Below are 18926 nucleotides of genomic sequence, written 5' to 3'. Positions count from 1 at the left end.
CTATGTTCCCCGACATCTCTGGGAGGTTATTTGTGTCCTCCTCTGTGAAGGAGATACCCTGTTGGTTGCCCTGGTTCCCTCGCTGCCCCGTTCTCAGCTTGCACCTTCAGCAACTTTCTGGGCAAAAGTTGTTTTGAGCCGAAGGGGGCAAATCTAACTCAAGGCAGACACTCCAGCTCCAGCCAATTCTGGCCCGGTCTGTCGACACTTTTGTGCATTCCCAAACGATAATTTCTTCTACTGTTTCTTTCCTTTGTATTTGGGAGATACGCTCCTACGCAAAGATGAAATCTCACGGTGGTGCGATTTATTTAATTATGTATTAAACTTGTGCATCTTTAAAGTTCAAATGACGTTGTGGTGAAACATTGGTGGCCCTGCCTCGGCCCTCAGCTCTGGAACTCCCTGCCTAAACCTCTCCGCTTCGCTACCTCTCTCTCCTACTTTAAGACGCTCCTTAAAACCTACCTCTTTGACCAAGCTTTTGGTCACCTGCCATAATTTCTCCTTATGTGGCTCGGTATCATTGTTTGTCTTTTAATACTCCTATGAAGCACCTTTTACTGCGTTAAAGGCGCTGTATGAATACAAGTTGTGGGGGGATTGTCAAACGATCCGGAAGTGTTGTGTGCGGGCTGGCGGAAGGCGGCCGGTTTAACGGAAGGACCAGTTCTGCCCGTGTGTTGTCATTAGCAACCAGCCGGGAGGAGGAGGCAGTGCGAGAGAACACGCGGGGAGAACCATGGTGGGGAAAGTAAAGCGGCCCCGCCACAAGCTGCACTCGGCTGCAGTGAAGTTGAGTGTCGCGGCCCAGGCCCAGGCCCAGGCCCAGGCGGAGAGCGGGCCGCCCCGGGACCCCCCGCTGTCCTGGCCGCCGCTGCCGCCTGCTGTGGGGAACCAAAGGCTCCTGAAGGAGGTGAGTGACACCAGCGTGGCGGTGAAATAGCAGCAGGAGTCGCCAGTCAGCCCCTCCAGCCTGTTCCACACGGCGACAGGGGATGGCACTGGAGGGGTGGGGTAGGGTGCAGGCTACACCCAGATATTGGGAGAGTTCATTGCGGAGGTTTGTTTTTCAACCACCTTTGTGCTGATGGTAAGAATTATGCCCCCACCACAAAACACAACATAACCTGGAAAGGTAAGACACCTGCTGTGAACTGACGACAGTCTTGTCTGTTGCACTCTTCAGGATGCAGATCAGTTGTCCACATCACTATTCGCTGGAACCAACATCGACCCAAAGACACTTGTTCGGAAGTTGGACATTGATGATTGCAAGACTGTGGTGTCCAGTAAGAAAGGTAAGATTTAAACACTCTGGTCTGGAATTTGATATGAGTTACATCAAGGTTCTCAAACTATTGTCAGAACACCTTGCATTATGGTGAAAAACCATGATGCCTTGACATGGTTACTAGAATTTTTTTTTCAATACTTTTTGAAAAATTACACTGGAAAAAGTTTTCAGTTGCTTTGCCAAACTCTCTTCTGTGCAGGGTCATCCAGGACCAATACTACTGATTAAGTTCAATCAGTTCCCTGCCTGTTACGGAGCAACCGAGCAGCTTGGCAATGCCATGCCTTTCTGTTTAATTGTGAAGGTTATGGCCATTTTCAGAGTTACAGTAATTGGCAGTCAGATTCATATTGTGGCTTTGTCAGTGCACAAGCTCCCCCCCCCCCCCCCCCCCCCCCATGCACACGCATCCACTTATATTTACTGTAAACTCACATTGACTGCAGAAAATTAAACTTAAATCACAATTGTCTGCAGTTGTGTATTCCCTGAAATTGTCCTGTGCTTCACCAGGGCAGTGCACCTCATAGGCCTGGAATTTCTTGGAAAGCCTGGGCACAACTTCTGTTCAAGAATTCATTTCAGTTATGATTTTTTTTCATGGATTCATAGAAACTTACAGCACAGAAGGAGGCCATTCAGCCCGTTGTGCCTGTGTTGGCTCTTTGAAAGAGCAGTCGTGCTTAGTCCCACAGCCCGCTTTTTTCCCGTAATCCTGTAAGTTCCTCATCCTCAAGTATCCAACTCTGTTTTAAAATTATTTATGGAATCCCCTTCCACCACCTTTTTCAGGTAGAGCATTCCAGACCCTGACAACTGAGTGGGGAAAAATCGCCTCCTCTCCTCTTTTTCCACTGATTTTAAATCTATGACCTCTAGTTATTGACCCACTTGCCTGCGGGAATAGTTTTTCTCTATCTACTCTATCAAAACCTCTATTAGGTCATCTCTTAACCTTCTCTGTTCTGAGGAGAACAATCCTAACTTTTCCAATCTCTCCTCTTAACTGAAGTCCCTCATCCCTGGTAAACCTCCTCTGTACCCTTTCTAAGACCTTTACATCTTTCCTGAAGTGTGGTGCCCAGAATTATCCACAATACTCCAGCTGAGGCCTAACCAGTGATTTATAAAGTTCTAGCATGATCTCTTTGCTTTTCTATTCTATCCCTCTATTTATAAAACCAAGCAACCCATATGCTTTTTTGACCACCTTAATGTGTCCTGCCACCTTTTTAAGGATTTGTGTATATGGACACCAAGGTCTCTCTGCTCATCTGCACTTTTCAAAATTGTGCCATTTATAGTATTCTGTCTTTCCATATTAGTCCTCCCAAAGCACTTGAGCACAAAAGTCTAGGCTGACATTCCAGTGCAGTACTGAGAGAGTGCTGCACTGTCGGAGGTGCTGTCTTTTGGATGAGACGTTAAACTGAGGTCCCGTCTACTCTCAGGTGGACGTAAAAGATCCCATGGCACTATTTTGAAGAAGAGCAGGAGAGTTATCCTAGGTCATTATTTATCCATCAATCAACATAACAAAAATAGATTATCTGGTCATTATCACATTGCTGTTTGTGGGAGTTTGCTGAGCGCAAATTGGTTGCTGCGTTTCCTATATTACAACAGTGACTACGTTCCAAAATTACTTCATTGGCTGTGAAGTGCTTTGGGATGTCTGGTGGTTGTGAAAGATGCTATATAAATGCAAGTCTTTGTTTCTTTCAAAGTGCATCACTTCCCACTTCTCCGCATTGAACTCTTTGTCACGCTTCTGCCCATTTCATGATCTGTCTAAGTCAGCCTGAAGCCTATAACTATCCTGATCTACTACTTTGTCAAGTTTCGTATCATCTAGAAACTTTATAATGCTGCTCCCTACACCTGAGTCTAGGCCGTTTATAAAAAATTGCAAAGCGTAATGGACCCAAAATTGATCCTTGGGGAAACACCACTGCAAACTGAAATACAAAGGGATCTGGGGGTCCTGGTGCACAAAACTCAAAAGGTTAGTATGCAGGTGCAGCAAGTGATTAAGAAGGCCAATGGAATGTTGGCTTTTATTGCTAGGGGGATAGAATATAAAAATGGGGAGGTATTGCTTCAGTTGTACAAGGTATTGGTGAGACCGCACCTGGAATACTGCGTACAGTTTTGGTGTCCATACTTAAGAAAGGACATACTTGCTCTCGAGTCAGTACAAAGAAGGTTCACTCGGTTAATCCCGGGGATGAGGGGATGGACATATGAGAAGAGGTTGAGTAGATTGGGACTCTACTCATTGGAGTTCAGAAGAATGAGAGGCGATCTTATTGAAACATATAAGATTGTGAAGGGGTTGGATCGGGTGGATGCGGGGAAGATGTTCCTGATGATGGGTGAAACTAGAACTAGGGGGCATAGTCTTAGAATAAGGGGCTGCTCTTTCAAAACTGAGATGAGGAGGAACTACTTCACTCAGAGGGTGGTAGGTCCATGGAATATGCTGCCCCAAAAAGCTGTAGAAGCTACATCATTACATAAATTTAAAACAGAAATAGACAGTTTCCTAGAAGTAAAGGGAATTAAGGGTTACGGGGAGCGGGCAAAAATTTGGACATGAGTCTAGGTTCGGATCGGTCATGGCCCTGTGGGTAGCGGAGCGGGCCCAGGGGCCGTGTAGCCTGATCCTGCTCCTATTTCGTGTGTCTAATTCTGTTAGATTCAGGAGATGGTTCTGTGATAGTGGATTGGCGGTTAGGATCAGATCAGCCATGATCTTATTGAATGGCGGAGCAGGCTCGAGGGGCCGATTGGCCTACTCCTGCTCCTATTTCTTATGTTCTTATGTAAACCACTTCCCAGTTTGAAAAACACCCATCCACCACCACCCTTTGCTTCCTGCCACTGAGCCAGTTTTGTATCCATTCTGCCACTTTCCCCTTAATTCCATGGGCTTCCATCTTATTAATAAGCCCTGTGGAAATTTGTGTATAACTGATTTACATCGGTTTCACGCACAAATTTCCTTGATCGTTTGTGCCACTCGTGGGGTTTCATTTCTGCCAAGTGCGATCCATGAAATTCCGGGCCATAGTTTCAGAGCACCTGGATTGCATGGTTTTGCATGCAACAGAAGCACAAATGTGACTGGCATCTCTTATCTGCAAATATTAATACAGTTTATAAATCTAATCATTTTGAAATGTTATTTCTGGTGAATTCCATGCTGAAGCAGTCATCCACAAGGAGCAAGTTGCTGTATTGGAGCATAATTTGAATGTTGCTTTCAGTGAGGATCACTGATGACGCTAAACTTCAGATAAAATGAAGATATGGGGCTCCCCAATGACTCAGTGAATAGCCATTATGGGGCTTCCCAATGGCTCAGTGAATAGCCAAGGCATACAGATCAAGGTTCAGTCCCGAGTTTGTGCTGAATTAGTTGAACTCTGGCAGGGTGGAGATCGAGGTGCTACAATTGGCTTCGGTGTCCTTGGTTTAGGAGAGGGTAAAAGTGGCTAAAGGTTTCAGCCAGTCACTGCTTGCAGTGCACTGACCAGCTGCATATATCTGGGCCTGGCCAGCAACCTATTTTTTGTCAAAGGGTACAAAGGAATTAGCAAGGAAAGAGAGTACAGTTGTGGCTGAAACTGTGCACGTAACAATATTGGATCAGAACAGCAAAAATGGGGAAAAACATAGGTATTAATGATTGCCAGGTCATACTGACTATGGATTGCCTTTCTAGACAAGAAGTTGCCTTTCTAGACGAGAAGTTATCAAGTCTCTCGTCCCTTGCCCCACCCTGCCTCCCCCAACCTATTACAGACCTGGTGGAACCAAAATTAAATTTTAAAAGGCTTAATTACCCATTACTGTACTTTTTATTCTTTTCCCATCTTTGGTTTTCAAACTGGATGTTGGTTTCCTTTTTATATACTGTAAGAAAGGATAGGTTTGCATTATATAGTACCCGTATCTTCCCAAGTGCTTTATAACTCATTTTTTGAAGTGCAGTCACAGTTGTGGCAAAAATGGCAATTATTTGCAGAAAGTCAGGTGCCATTGTGATTTTTTTTTGGTTTGGTAGAGGGACAAATGTTGGTCAGGACACTGGGAGGGCTTCCATCTCTTTCTTGAATAGTGTCATGGGATCTTTTATTCTAGCTACACAAGCAAATGGGGCTTCAGTTTACTCCTGTTTGATTTTAATGTGTTGGCAGCTACAGCAATGCAGCACTCCCTCAGTATGGCACTTGGCATGTAACCCTGGATTATGTGCTGAAGCCCGAGAGTGTTATCAAGTGAGCCAAGCTGACACTTGTCATTGAAGTATTATTGAAGCAATCAACTTGTGGTTTATGTCCTCAATTGATGCACCGACCCTTTGTGAAATGATGCCTACTGATAACTTTTTTAAATGAAGTTAAAATTATCACCACAACTATATCCTTTGTAAAATCAGATTTAAGAGTGAGAAGTGCAGTGCAGTACCAAGAAGGGGAGGTTTTTTTTTTGTGGGCCAATCATGTAGAGTGTTTGAGCTCTTATTGCACTTGATGCTCTGGAATGCTTAACAACAGGCACGGTTTGATCACGCTAGCACACGGGGCATTTCATCCAGTTCCATACCATCCCAAAAAGTTGGGAATGTAAGGGGCTTCAGGAGTACAAATTGTATATTTGCGTTATATCTTTTAAAAAAATTTTTGCATAGAATGTAGAGCACAGAAACAGGCTATTCACCCCAACTGGTCCATTACTTTCCATTAATTCATAATGTGTTTACAAACTGAGATGTCTTTAGAAATTGCCCCTCCCTTGTACGATCTTCTTTGGTAGCTCATTGCTATTGCAGTTTGATTTTTACCAGCGGCTGCCAAACTGCTGCACTGGGAAAATGTGCTCAAGGTGAATTCACAGTTTAAACATACGTCCTCATTTGGCACATTGATTAAAATGTAATTCAACTCCTGGGTGACTTTGACAAAGTGAGAACCCCAGTAAGCAAAGGCGCATGTGGGTTGAATTACATTTTAATCAGTGTCAACTGAGAATATATGTCTATTATATTAATAAAAGCTCACGTTACAAAAGAAAAAATTACTACATCTTAAATAAGAATAGATTTCTTCCATAGTGGTAGTATTTCACATGTAGATTTTCTTTTTAAAAAAAAAAGTGTAAACTGCCTGCTGTTGTGAACTTGAAGTGCCAATTCTGCAGTGTTAACATGAGAGTTTACTTAAAAGTCACCAGGTAGCATTTGATGATGCAGTGTAGGTTTTGTCAACTATGAACAGTGCCGGGTTGATTCAGTGGCTTTTTACTTTGTGTCTGCATGAAATGATCATTTTGGGAGTCTTCAGAACAGTTAAGACATGATAGATGTTGAATTTGGTGATGGTTTTTAATTCAAACTGGAAGGATGTTCCATAGGTTTGTTTTTTCAGTGAAAACTATTTCCTCCTTCCTTCGCTATGTCATTTGTTCGAAATATCCTACTTCTTCGAAGAAATCCTTAATGGGCCATATAACGTTTCAGTCAGGTAGAAGTCCAATTCATACTCATCTCTCTCCTGCCGTGGTTTATATCAGTAAATGCTTCAGTTGAATGAATTAGGGCTGCATGATTCTGTTTTTGGACGCTAATCCAAACCTGTCGGTTGTTAAAAAGCACCAGCAAACCTAACTGCTGAGTTATTTAATGAATAGCCTTCCTGAATACTTCCATTGAAATATTGGAGTGCTGTGTAGTAAGGAATACTCCAAGTCTACCTGTAAATAAGTTCCTTGCTTTTTAAAATCTTTAGAATGTGAATGTGATCTCCTATAGGCTTTCTTATTTAAAATAACAGATCACTATTTCCATGCCTAGTTTACCGATTACAAAGGTATACAACGCACTTGCAGTAACTGCCCTGATCTGCTCTTTTCCCAACTGGGGAATTTCCTTTGCAGACTTCTGGGGAGTGAAGGGAATTGTTACTAATTCACCTCCTTCTCCCACTTCCAATCCCACCCATGCTGCACCTATAACTTCTTTCTTGATGGCCATCACCCTGTGCTTGCTGACCAACATTGGCTCCTGGTCCAGCAACACCTTGTATTTAAAATTCTCACCCTTGTTTTCAAATCCTCCATGGCCTCGCCCCTCCCTATCTCTGAAACCTCCTCTAGCCCTACAATCCTCTGAGATCACTGCGCTCCTCCAATTCTGGTCTCTTGTGCATTTTCGATTTTCATCACTCCACCATTGGTGGCCATGAATTCAACTACCTAGGCACTAAGCTCTGGAATTCCCTCCCTAAACCTCTCTACCTCCCTCTCCTCCTTTTTTAAGACACTCCTTAAACCCTACCTCTTTGACCAAACCTTTGGCCATCTGTCCTAAAATCTCCTTATGTGGCTTGGTGTCAAATGATGTTTGATAACGCTCCTGTGAAGCTCTTTGGGACATTTAATACGTTAAAGGTGCTATACAAATCCAAATTATTGTGCTGCTCCCCACCATTGCTGCTCCCCACCATTGCTTCTCCCCACCCACCCACGCCGCACTCCACAATCGCTATCTATGCCTTTCCCTTCATTCACCATTGCTGACCTACCCACCGCCCCCTCAAGAAAGCCCCATCACTTTGAATTTCTTATTGGCACCACACTGTTCCCCATCTCCTGATTCCAGCCCCCTCCCAGGGCTCCCAATGCCTGCAACTGTTTTGTTACGCCCACTGATTCTTGCAGTGCTCCTATACTAATCAATCTGCTGCAACCAGATGCTGCTAATCACTTTCCCATATTCCCACATCCTGCCACTTCCCTCCTAATTCTTGCAAAGCCTTGCACTGCTACCATTGCTCCCTCGGGTTCATGTTTCCAACACCAGAATCTTGCAGCCAAGAAGGAGGCCATTCGGCCCATCGTGCCTGTGCCGGCTCTTTGATTGATCTATCCAATTAGACCTGCACTTTCTCCATAACCCTGCAATTTTTTCTCCATGTAATTATCCAATTCCCTTTGGACAGTTATTATTGAATCTACTTCCACCACCCTTTCGGGCAATGCATTCCAGATCACCATAAAGCGCTGTGTAATTTTTTTCTCTCGTGTCGCATCTGGTTCTTTTGCCAATTACCTTCAATCTGTGTTCTCTGGTTACCAACACTTTGGCCACTGGAAACAGTTTCTCCATATTTACTCTCAAAACTCTTAATGAATTTGAACACCTCTACCAAATCTTCTCTTAACCTTCTCTGCTCTAAGGTGAAAACCCCCAGTTTCTCTAGTCTCTCCATGTAACATCTTTCATCACTGGTACCATTCTAGTTAATCCCCTGAGTACCCTCTCTAAGGTCTTGATACCCTTCCTAAAGTGTGGTGCCCAGAATTGGCCACAATACTTAAGTTGGGGCCTAACCAGTGATTTATAAAGCTTTAGCATAACATTTTTGCTTTTGTACTCTATTCCTCTGTTTATAATGCCAAGGATCCCATGTGCCTTTTTAACGGGCTTCTCAACTTGTCCTGCCACCTTCAAAGACTTGTGTACGTACACCCTGATGTGTCTCTGTTTCTGATCTTCCCCCCTCCCCCCCCCTTTAAAATTGTACCATTTAGTTTATATTGCTGCCTCTCATTCTTCCTACCAAAATTAATCACTTCACACTTCTCTGCGTTAAATTTCATCTGCTATATTTCTGCCCATTTCACCCGTCTGTCTATGTCTTCCTGGAGTCTGTTACTAGCCTCTTCACTGTTTACTTAATTTCCGAGTTTTGTGTCATCTGCAGACTTATATACCCGTGTCCAGGTCATTAATATATATCAAAAAGCGCAGTGGTCCCTCTGGGGCACTGCTGTATACTTCCCTCCAGTTGACCATTACTCCCTGCTTTCTGTCCCTTAGCCAATTACATATCCACGCAGCCACTGTCCCTTTAATCCCATGGGCTTCAAATTTGCTAACAAGTCTATTATGTGGTACTTTATGTAACATCATTTGAAAGTCCACATGCACAGCATCAACCACACTGCCCTCATCGACCCTCTTTGTTGCTTTTGTCAAATAACTCAATCAAGTTAGTCAAACGCACTTTGCCTTTAATAAATCCGTGCTGGCTTTCATTTATTAACCCATATTTTATCCAAGTCCCAATTAATTTTGCCCTGGATTATTTGCTCTAAAAGTTTCCCCACCACTGACCTTGGGCTGACTGGCCTGTAGTTCCCATGCTTATTTTGAACTGAGGTGTAACATTTGCCCTCTGGCACCACACCTATATCTAAGGAGGATTGGAAGATTATGGCCAGAACCTCCGCAGTTTCTTCCCTTGCTTCACTTAGCAACCTAGGATGCATCCCATCCGGACTTTGCTACTTTGAGGACTGCCAACCTTTTATGTACCTCCCTCTTTATCTATTTTATCCTATCCAATATTTCTGCTACCTCCTTTACTGTGATATTGGCAGAATCCTCTTTAGTGAAGACAGATGCAAAGTACTCAGCCATGCCCTCTGCCTCCACAAGAAGATCTCCTTTGTTCCTAATCGGCCCCACCCTTCCTTTGATTACCCTTTTACTATTTGTGTTTATCGAAGACTTTTGGGTTCCCTTTTATGTTACCTGCTAATCTATTCTTGCACATTGTCTTATTTCCTTTTTCAGTTCTCCTCTGTACTTGTTGTATTCAGATGGGTTTTGCACTGAATTGTGAACCTGACATTTATCATAAGCCTCCTTTTTCTGTTTCATTTTAATCTATCTTTCATCATCCAGTGAGCTCTAGCTATTGATGCCCTCCCTTTCCCCCTTGTGGGAATGTGTCTAGGCTGTACCTGAACGAGCTCCTCTTTGAAGGCCTCCATTTGCTCACTACCAACCAACATGGTTCGCCCTCATGTCTCAGTACTGCTACATGAAGTTTGTAACCTGGAACATCTTCCCAACCTCCTTCCTCGCTATCCTTGCTTTGGGGGGAAAAAAATTTAAATTAACCACATCAAGCCACCAATTTACAAATTCTATTTGAATATGTGCTCAATCATGGAATTCAAGCCCGAAAATACCACAAACACTCCCATAATACTCCAGTTGTCATCCTTTGTGACAGATGCAAAACATTAGGATGCTGTATGCTACTCAGCCTCAAGGTGAAACTGGCGGGCACCTCCCAGTTTCTATAGAAAATGCTGGAGATACTCAGCAGGTCAGACAGCATCTGTGAAGAGAGAAACTGAGTTAATGTTTCAGGTCGATGCTGCCTGACCTGCTGAGTTTCTCCAGCATTTTCTGTTTATTTCAGATTTCCAGCATCTGCAGTATTTTCTTTTTGTCCCAGTTTCTATAGTTCCCTGACCCACAATTAAGCTGAGTGGCCTTTGAGCCTGTATTTACTTAAGAATGATTAAACTTTTTGGAACTTGAAAAGAGTACATGAGTAGAATATGATCATCTCCAGAATGCTTTGCCATGCTGAGCATATGGAATCACAGAACCCTAGAATGATGCATTACAGAAGGAGGTCATTCAGCCCGTTGTGCCTGTGCCAGTGAAATGATTTACACACAAGAATGTCACTTTGACACTGTAATTTTGCTTGTAAGCAGGTTACTGCTGCAGTTGGCAAGCAACAGGACCATTTAGGTAGTCGGCAAATAAAAATCAGCTTGGGTGTCTGGAAATCCATTTTTCAGCCCATGGTCGGGGACTGCCTTATATGATTCTGTTTCAGTCGGCATCACCTTGTATTAACACTCGCGAATTCGAAGTGAATACATGTATTGGGCCCAACCAGCAGATGGTGCTGAAGTAATGCTTCAATCTGAGCAATATGCAAGATTTGCTAGAGCTGGTTTTAAACAGATTGATATACCTATCAATTCACCCAATGAAAAGCGACGAGTTAAGATAGTAACTATAGGTTTTTATTGGCTAAATAACAGAGCCCACCCTCGTGGGTGATCGGGTCCAACAAGGAGGAATACCAGCCAGTCGACCACCTTTATACCTGGGCAAGCAGGCGGAGCCATGGGCGGAGTCAGCTGTGGTCAGCCCAGGTATAACAGCGTGACAAGAGGTGACCTTGTGTAGTGATACAACAGTGTAAACAGTGATAACCATAGTGTAACGATATAAACAGTGATAACCATAGTGTAACGATAGTGAACGATAAAAGTGGTTTACCACATTCACCCCTTGTTTAGATTTGAGTCCGGCGGGGTGAAGTGTACTACCAGTTCGGGTATGTCAGTCTGTCCGGAGGCCTCGTAAGTCTTTCTGATCGGCGCGGCGGCGGTGGTGCAGTATCCGATGTTGATGCTGGTGTCTGCGTGGTCGGCGAAGGCTCGTGGGGTTCCGGCATGCCGTCTACCTGGGCTGGATTTGGGGGGGTGGTGGGGGGTAACGGTGGTGTCTCAGGGGTGCCCGAGGGTGCAAGGTCTCGTAAGGAGACTGTGTCCTCCCGCCCGTCTGGGTATGCCACATAGGCGTACTGGGGGTTGGCGTGCAGGAGGTCCACCCTCTCGACCAGGGGGTCCGTTTTATGGGCCCTCACGTGCTTTCGCAGCAAGACTGGCCCTGGAGAAGTCAGCCATGTTGGGAGCGAGGTTCCCGTAGTCGACTTCCTGGGGAAAACAAACATTTGTTCATGGGGGGGTGGCGTTAATGGCCGTGCAAAGCAGTGACCAGATGGAATGCAGCGCTGCCGGGAGGACTTCCTGCCAGCGAGAGGTTGGCAGGCCCTTAGACTTTAAGGCTAAGAGAACGGCCTTCCAGACAGTCGCGTTCTCTCTTTCCACCTGGCCGTTCCCTCGGGGGTTGTAGCTGGTGGTCCTGCTTGCAGCAATACCTCTCGCTAGTAGGAACTGGCGAAGTTCCTCGCTCATGAAGGATGAGCCCCGGTCGCTATGTATATAGTTCGGGAACCCGAACAAGGCGAAGAGGTCGTTCAGGCATTTGATGACCGTGGTACTGGTCATGTCTGGGCAGGGGAAGGCAAAGGGGAAACGGGAGTACTCATCAATGATGTTGAGGAAGTACACATTACGGTCAGAGGACGGGAGGGGCCCCTTAAAATCGATGCTCAAGCGCTCGAAGGGGCGGGTGGCCTTGATCAGGCTTGCTCTGTCCGGCCTAAAGAACTGCGGTTTGCATTCGGCACAGGTTTGGCAGTTCCTGGTCATGGTCCTGACCTCCTCGATGGAGTAGGGCAGGTTGCGGGCCTTAATGAAGTGGTAAAGTCTGGTGACCCCGGGGTGGCAGAGGTCGTTGTGGAGGGTCTGCAGTCTTATCAATTTGCGCGTTGGCGCATGTACTTCGTGATAGAGCATCTGGGGGTTCGTTCAGTTTACCAGGCCGGTACAAGATATCATAATCATAGGTGGAGAGCTCGATTCTCCACCTCAAGATCTTGTCGTTCTTGATTTTGCCCCTCAGCTTGTTATTAAACATAAAAGCGACCGAACGCTGGTCGGTGAGGAGGGTAAATCGTTTGCCTGCCAGGTAATGCCTCCATCGTCGTACTGCCTCCACGATCGCCTGGGCCTCCTCCTCGACCGAAGAGTGTCGGATCTCAGGGCCCTGGAGGGTCCTTGAGAAGAAGGCCACAGGTCTCCCCGCCTGGTTAAGGGTTGCAGCTAGGGCGAAGTCGGATGCATCGCTCTCCACTTGGAAAGGGATAGACTCATCCACCGCGTGCATTGTGGCCTTAGCAATGTCTCCCTTTGAGGGAGAAGGCTGCGCACGCTTCTGCCGTCAGGGGGAAGGAGGTGGACTTCATGAGGGGTCTGGCTTTGTCCACATAATTCGGCACCCATTGGGCATAGTAGGCGAAGAGCCCCAGGGTTCTCTTCCGCGCCTTTGGACAGTGGGGGAGGGGAAGCTCCATGAGGGGGCGCATTCTTTCAGGGTCGGGGCCGATGACTCCGTTCTCTACTACGCAGCTGAGGATGGCAAGACGCGAGGTGTTAAACACACATTTCTCCTTATTGTAAGTGAGGTTCAGCCGTTCAGCCGTACGGAGGAATTTCTCCAGATTAACATCGTGGTCCTGCCGGTCGCGGCCGCAGATGGTGACGTTATCTAGATAAGGGAACGTGGCCTGCAGCCCGTTCTGGTCAACCATCCGGTCCATCTCCCTTTGGAAGACCGAAACCCCGTTGGTGACGCCGAAGGGAACCCTAAGGAAGTGGTAGAGGCGGCCAGTCGCCTCGAAGGCGGTATACTGGCGGTCCTCAGGGCGGATAGGGAGTTGGTGATAGGCTGACTTAAGGTCGATGGTGGAGAATACCCGGTACTGTGCAATCTGATTGACCATATCAGATATGCGGGGGAGGGGGTATGCGTCCAGCTGGGTGTACCGGTTTATGGTTTGGCTGTAGTCGATGACCAGGCGGTTTTTATTGCCGGTCTTAACGACTACGACCTGGGCACGCCAGGGGCTGTTGCTCCTCTCGATGATGCCCTCCTTCAGGAGACGCTGCACCTCAGAGCTAATAAAAGCTCTGTCCCCGGCGCTGTACCGCCTGCTCTTGGTGGCGACGGGTTTACAGTCGCGGGTGAGGTTAGCGAACAGGGAGGGGGGCGGGACCTTGAGGGTGGATAGGCCGCAGGTGGTACGCGGTGGGCGGTTTAAAGGCTGCTGGTTGTCGACTGTGAGTGGGGGGAGGGGTCCACCGTATGCCAAAGTGACACTTTGAAGGTGGGATTGGAAGTCCAGCCCTAGTAGGACGGCAGCGCAGAGCTGGGGCAGGACGAGGAGTTTAAAATTTTTATACTCCGTGCCCCTAACCGACAGGGTCACAACACAGTAGCCGCTGATGTCTGTAGAATGGGACCTCGACGCCATCGAGATCCGGTTGCGCGTTGGCCGGACAGTGAGGGAGTAGTGGCTCACCATGTCTGGATGGATGAAACTCTCCGTGCTTCCGCTGTCGAACAGGCAGGTCGTGGCGTGGCCGTTTACTTTGATGTCCATCATGGACTTGGACAGGTGATGCGGGCGAGCTTGGTCCAGTGTGACGGAGGCTAGTGTATGGCTGAGCGAGCTGCTGTAGTCTGCGGGTGAGGCGGTGGTCGGGTCTGGAGACAAGGTGGCGGTCGAGTGTGCTGGACAAAATGGCGGCGCCCACGACGTTGAATAAAATGGCGGAGAAGATGGCCGCCCCCACAACTCACATGAGGCACTGCTGGCGTCGGTGGCCTTGATCAAAGATGGCCGCCCCCACAACTCACACGAGGGGATACTGGCATCTGTGGCCTTGATGAAAGATGGCCGCCCCCACAACTCGCATGAGGCACTGCTGGCGTCTGTGGCTCTCCCCCTGCAGGCCTTCGCGAAGTGGCCTTTCTTGTGGCAGTCGGAGCAAGTCGCGTTTCTTGCAGGGCAGCGCGTCCTCGGGTGTTTCGCCTGGCCACAGAAGAAGCAGCCGGCGGCCCGATCGCGGGGCTCCGATGTCGCAGCCGGTACCGGGGGTGGCGGTCCCGATCGGTTCTGGGACGCCGACGCTGAGGTAGGTCCCAGAGGCGGTGGTGCGAGGGGTATTGCGGCCGGGGTCGGGCCCGAGTCCCAGGGTCGTGCAGCACAGTACCTGGAGTACGCCTCGAGGTCCCGATGGGCCACTTCCAGAAAGCGAGCGAGGGCTGCAGTTGTATTCAGGTCGAGGTCCTTTGATTCGAGCAGTCTTTGCCGTGAGTAGTCGGACCGAAGGCCTTTCACGAAGGCATCGCGGATATTCCTTTCAGTATTTTCTGCAGCCGTTACAGCTTTAAAGTCACAGTCCCTGCCGAGTGTTTGTAGCGCCCGTAAAAATTCATCTACAGACTCTCCTGGCTGTTGCGAGCGGGATCTTAGGAGATGTCTGGCATACATAGAATTTACTGGGCTCCGGTACTGCTCTTTCAGCAGGTTGAGGGCGTCCTCGTATGTAGCAAGGTCCCGGATGAATGCAAATACTTCAGGGCTCACCTGGGCGGTCAGAACTCTTAGTTTGGATCCCGGAGGCACGCCGGATTCTCCCAGGTAGGATTCGAAACAGCTCAGCCAGTGTTCGAAGTCGAGGGCTGAGTTCGCTGCCTGTGGGTATAGATCCAGGTACGGCGGTCGGAGGGCTCGCAGCCAGGCCGGCTGCTGTGGCTGTTGTAGCTGGCCATTTGGCTGGTCGTTTGGCTGCTCCGATCCACTCATTTCAAAATTTAGCCAATAAAATTGATATACCTATCAATTCATCCAATGAAAAGCGACGAGTTAAGATAGTAACTATAGGTTTTTATTGGCTAAATAACAGAGCCCACCCTCGTGGGTGATCGGGTCCAACAAGGAGGAATACCAGCCAGTCGACCACCTTTATACCTGGGCAAGCAGGCAGAGCCATGGGCGGAGTCAGCTGTGGTCAGCCCAGGTATAACAGCGTGACAAGAGGTGACCTTGTGTAGTGATACAACAGTGTAAACCGTGATAACCATAGTGTAACGATATAAACCGTGATAACCATAGTGTAACGATAGTGAACGATAAAAGTGGTTTACCACACAGGCTGATGTATGTGGACAATATTTTGTACTACAGTATATACTGCACTGCTGTGAATTTACAATCAGTCCGATATGTACAAAGTTGGCTGTGGTTCCAAATTCTGTAATCTTATATGGAGTTGAAAAAATATGACATTAGTGATAATATCATTGTTTTGGTTAAGTAAGGTCTGTGTTAAATGCAATATTGTGTAGCACTGCAGTCCTACTTTTCAAGGAGATAGTTTTTCACTTCAAGCATTGTAAGGTAATGTTGGGTGGTAGAGCCTGATCAAGTGGAACATACTCTGGGACTTCTGAAATTCACTCTAAAGATGTTCAGGCTATTGGACCAATCTTTGTCCCATTTTCTTGCATAGGTCCAGCCTAGACGAGGTTTCTATTACAGGTTATATGTGTCTAAAGTTTATAAGATGCTTAAAGTATTTCACTCCTCAATTGATTTGCATACACAGTCATAGAATAATATTTACACGCTGGGCCAATCAACAAAGAATTACAGCACACCCTGAGTGAATGAGTTAACTCCTTGCCAGAGTCTCAAAGAATCCAGATTCACATGTATGAACTACAGGTAGACTACCCTTTATCCGGACTTCCGAAAACCGAAACCCTCTAAAAACCGAAGGTTTTTTTCGTTCAGCGTAAGTCGTGCGTACGACTTACGCTGAACGAAAAAAACCTTCGGTTTTTAGAGGGCTCCGGTTGCGGAAGTTCGGATAAAGGGTAAGGTCGTTGCGCACGACCCCCCCGCCAGCCCCGACAACCGCCGACCCCGACAACCGCCGACGCCCCCGCGGACCCCGACAACCGCTGACGCCCCCGCGGACCCCGCCGCCGGCACCGACAACCGCCAGCCCCGACAACCGCCGACCCCCCCCCCCCCGCCGGCCCGGCCCCGACCACCGCCGACCCCCCCCCCCCCCCCCACCGCGTACCCCACCGGCCCCGACCCCCCGCCGACCCCCGACTGATTACGCTGAGCGTCAGCGTAAGTCGTGCGCACGACCCCCCCGCCGACCCACCTTACGAAATCCGAAATTCTCCTTTATCCGAAACTCGGCTGGTCCCGAGGTTTTCGGATAAAGGATAGTCTACCTGTATTGCTACTAAATTCCACATCTAATTTAACACATAAGGACATAAGAAATAGAAGCAGGAGTAGGCCCTTCGAGCCTGCTCCGCCATCCAATGAGATCATGGCGATCTTCTGCCTCAACTCCATTCACCGGCCCTATCGCCATGTCCCTTGATGCCCTTACTAGTCAGAAATCTATCGATTTCTGTTTTGAATATACCCAATGACTGAGCCTCCACAGTCCTCTGGGGTAGAGAATTCCAAAGATTCACCACCTCTGTGTGAAGAAATTTCTTCTCATCTCAGTCCTGAATGGCCTACCCTTTATCCTGAGGCTGTGGCCCCTGGTTCTAGACTCCCCAGCCAAGGAAACATCCTCCCAGCATCCACCCTATCAAGCCCTGTAATAAATTTTGTATGCTTCAATGAGATCCCCTCTCATTCTTCTGAATTCAAGTGAATACAGGCCTAGTTTACTCGATCTCTTCTCATAGGACAGTCCCGCCATCCCAGGAATCAATCTCATGAACCTTTGTTGCACTCCCTCTATGGCAAGTATATCCTTCCTTAGGTAAGGAGACCAAAATTGTACACAGTACTCCAGGTGTGGTCTCACCAAGGCCCTATATAATTGGAGTAAGACTTCTTTACTCCTGTACTCAAATCCTCTTATAATGAAGGCCAGCATACCATTTGCCTTCCTAATGGCTTGCTGCACCTGCACATTCACTTTCAGTGACTCATGTACAAGGACACCCAGGTCCCTTTGAGCGTCTGCATTCCCCAATCTTTCACCATTTAGGAAATACTCAGCCTTTCTGTTTTTTCTACCAAAGTGAATAACTTCACATTTATCCACATTATATTCTATCTGCCATACACTCGCCCACTCACTGCCAGATATGTAGGCAAATCTCAGAGAAATAATAGGGGAATAATAGTAGGGGATTTCAACTTCCCCAATATTAACTGGGATAGTCAGAGTGTGAAAGGTTTAGAGGGTGCGGAATTCTTAAAGTGCATCCAGGGAGCTTTTTGAGCCAGCATGTAGAAAGTCCGACAAGAGAGGGGGCGGTGTACTGGACCTAATTCTAGGGAATGTAGCCGGGCAAGTGGTAGAAGTGTCAGTAGGAGAGCATTTTGGTGACGGTGACCATAATTCGGTGAGATTTAAGGTAGTCATGGAAAAGGACAAAGATGGCCCGGAAATAAAAGTTCCAAATTGGGGGAAGGCTGATTTTAATATGATGAGGCAGGATCTGGCCAAAGTGGACTGGGATCAGCTACTTGTAGGAAAATCCACATCAGAGCAGTGGATGTCTTTCAGAAAGGAAAAAGAGTACAACGCCAACATGTTCCCGTAAAGGTCAAGGGTGGGACCAACAAGCCCAGGGAACCCTGGATGTCATCAAGGGATATACAAGAATGGATTATGAAAAAAAGGAAGGCTTTTGGCAGATACAAAGGACTAAAAACAGTGGAAGCCCTAGAGGGATATAGAAAGTGCAGGGGGGTATTAAAAAAGAAATTGGGAGAGCGAAGAGGGGGCCTGAAAATACACTGGCGGGCAAAATAAAGGAAAATCCCACGGTGTTTTATAAGTACACTAGCTGGAGTGCCCGGCGGTGCCGAGGGTTTTTTGAGGGCATGTTGATGTTGGAAGAGACTGGGGGGAGAAGAGAGAGACTGGGGGGAGAAGAGAGAGAGAGACAGCTACTGGATTTAGTTCGGGATTAGCCTGGGGAGAGAGGGGGGGGAAGGAACGTCTCAGGCCTGGCCCGATCGACGCCTGCGAAGGAAGGAAGAAGGCGAGCTCTCCCTCCCTCCCCCCCTCTCCTCTCCCTCCCTCCCCCCCTCTCCTCTCCCTCCCCTCCCCCCTCCCCCCCTCTCCTCTCCCTCCCCTCCCCCCCTCTCCTCTTCCCTCCCTCCCCCCCTCTCCTCTTCCCTCCCTCCCCCCCTCTCCTCTTCCCTCCCTCCCCCCCTCTCCTCTTCCCTCCCTCCCCCCCTCTCCTCTCCCTCCCTCCTCCCTCCCTCCCCCCTCT

General features: G+C 47.6%; 1 long non-coding RNA gene across 1 annotated transcript; it reads left to right on the top strand.

The window, feature by feature from the left end:
* The first annotated feature begins 397 nt into the window (after window positions 1-397).
* LOC147120034 (uncharacterized) lies at window positions 398-1327 on the top strand. The gene is made up of 2 exons (XR_015077843.1): window positions 398-916; window positions 1190-1327. It is a non-coding gene; the product is annotated as an uncharacterized LOC147120034 (long non-coding RNA).
* Window positions 1328-18926: the final 17599 nt, after the last annotated feature.

This window comes from Somniosus microcephalus, chromosome 4 (assembly GCF_052327205.1).
Source record: "Somniosus microcephalus isolate GS21.2 chromosome 4, FLI_Smic_1.0, whole genome shotgun sequence".
Classification (NCBI taxonomy): domain Eukaryota; kingdom Metazoa; phylum Chordata; class Chondrichthyes; order Squaliformes; family Somniosidae; genus Somniosus; species Somniosus microcephalus.
This window is presented reverse-complemented; position numbering and strand designations above follow the sequence as displayed.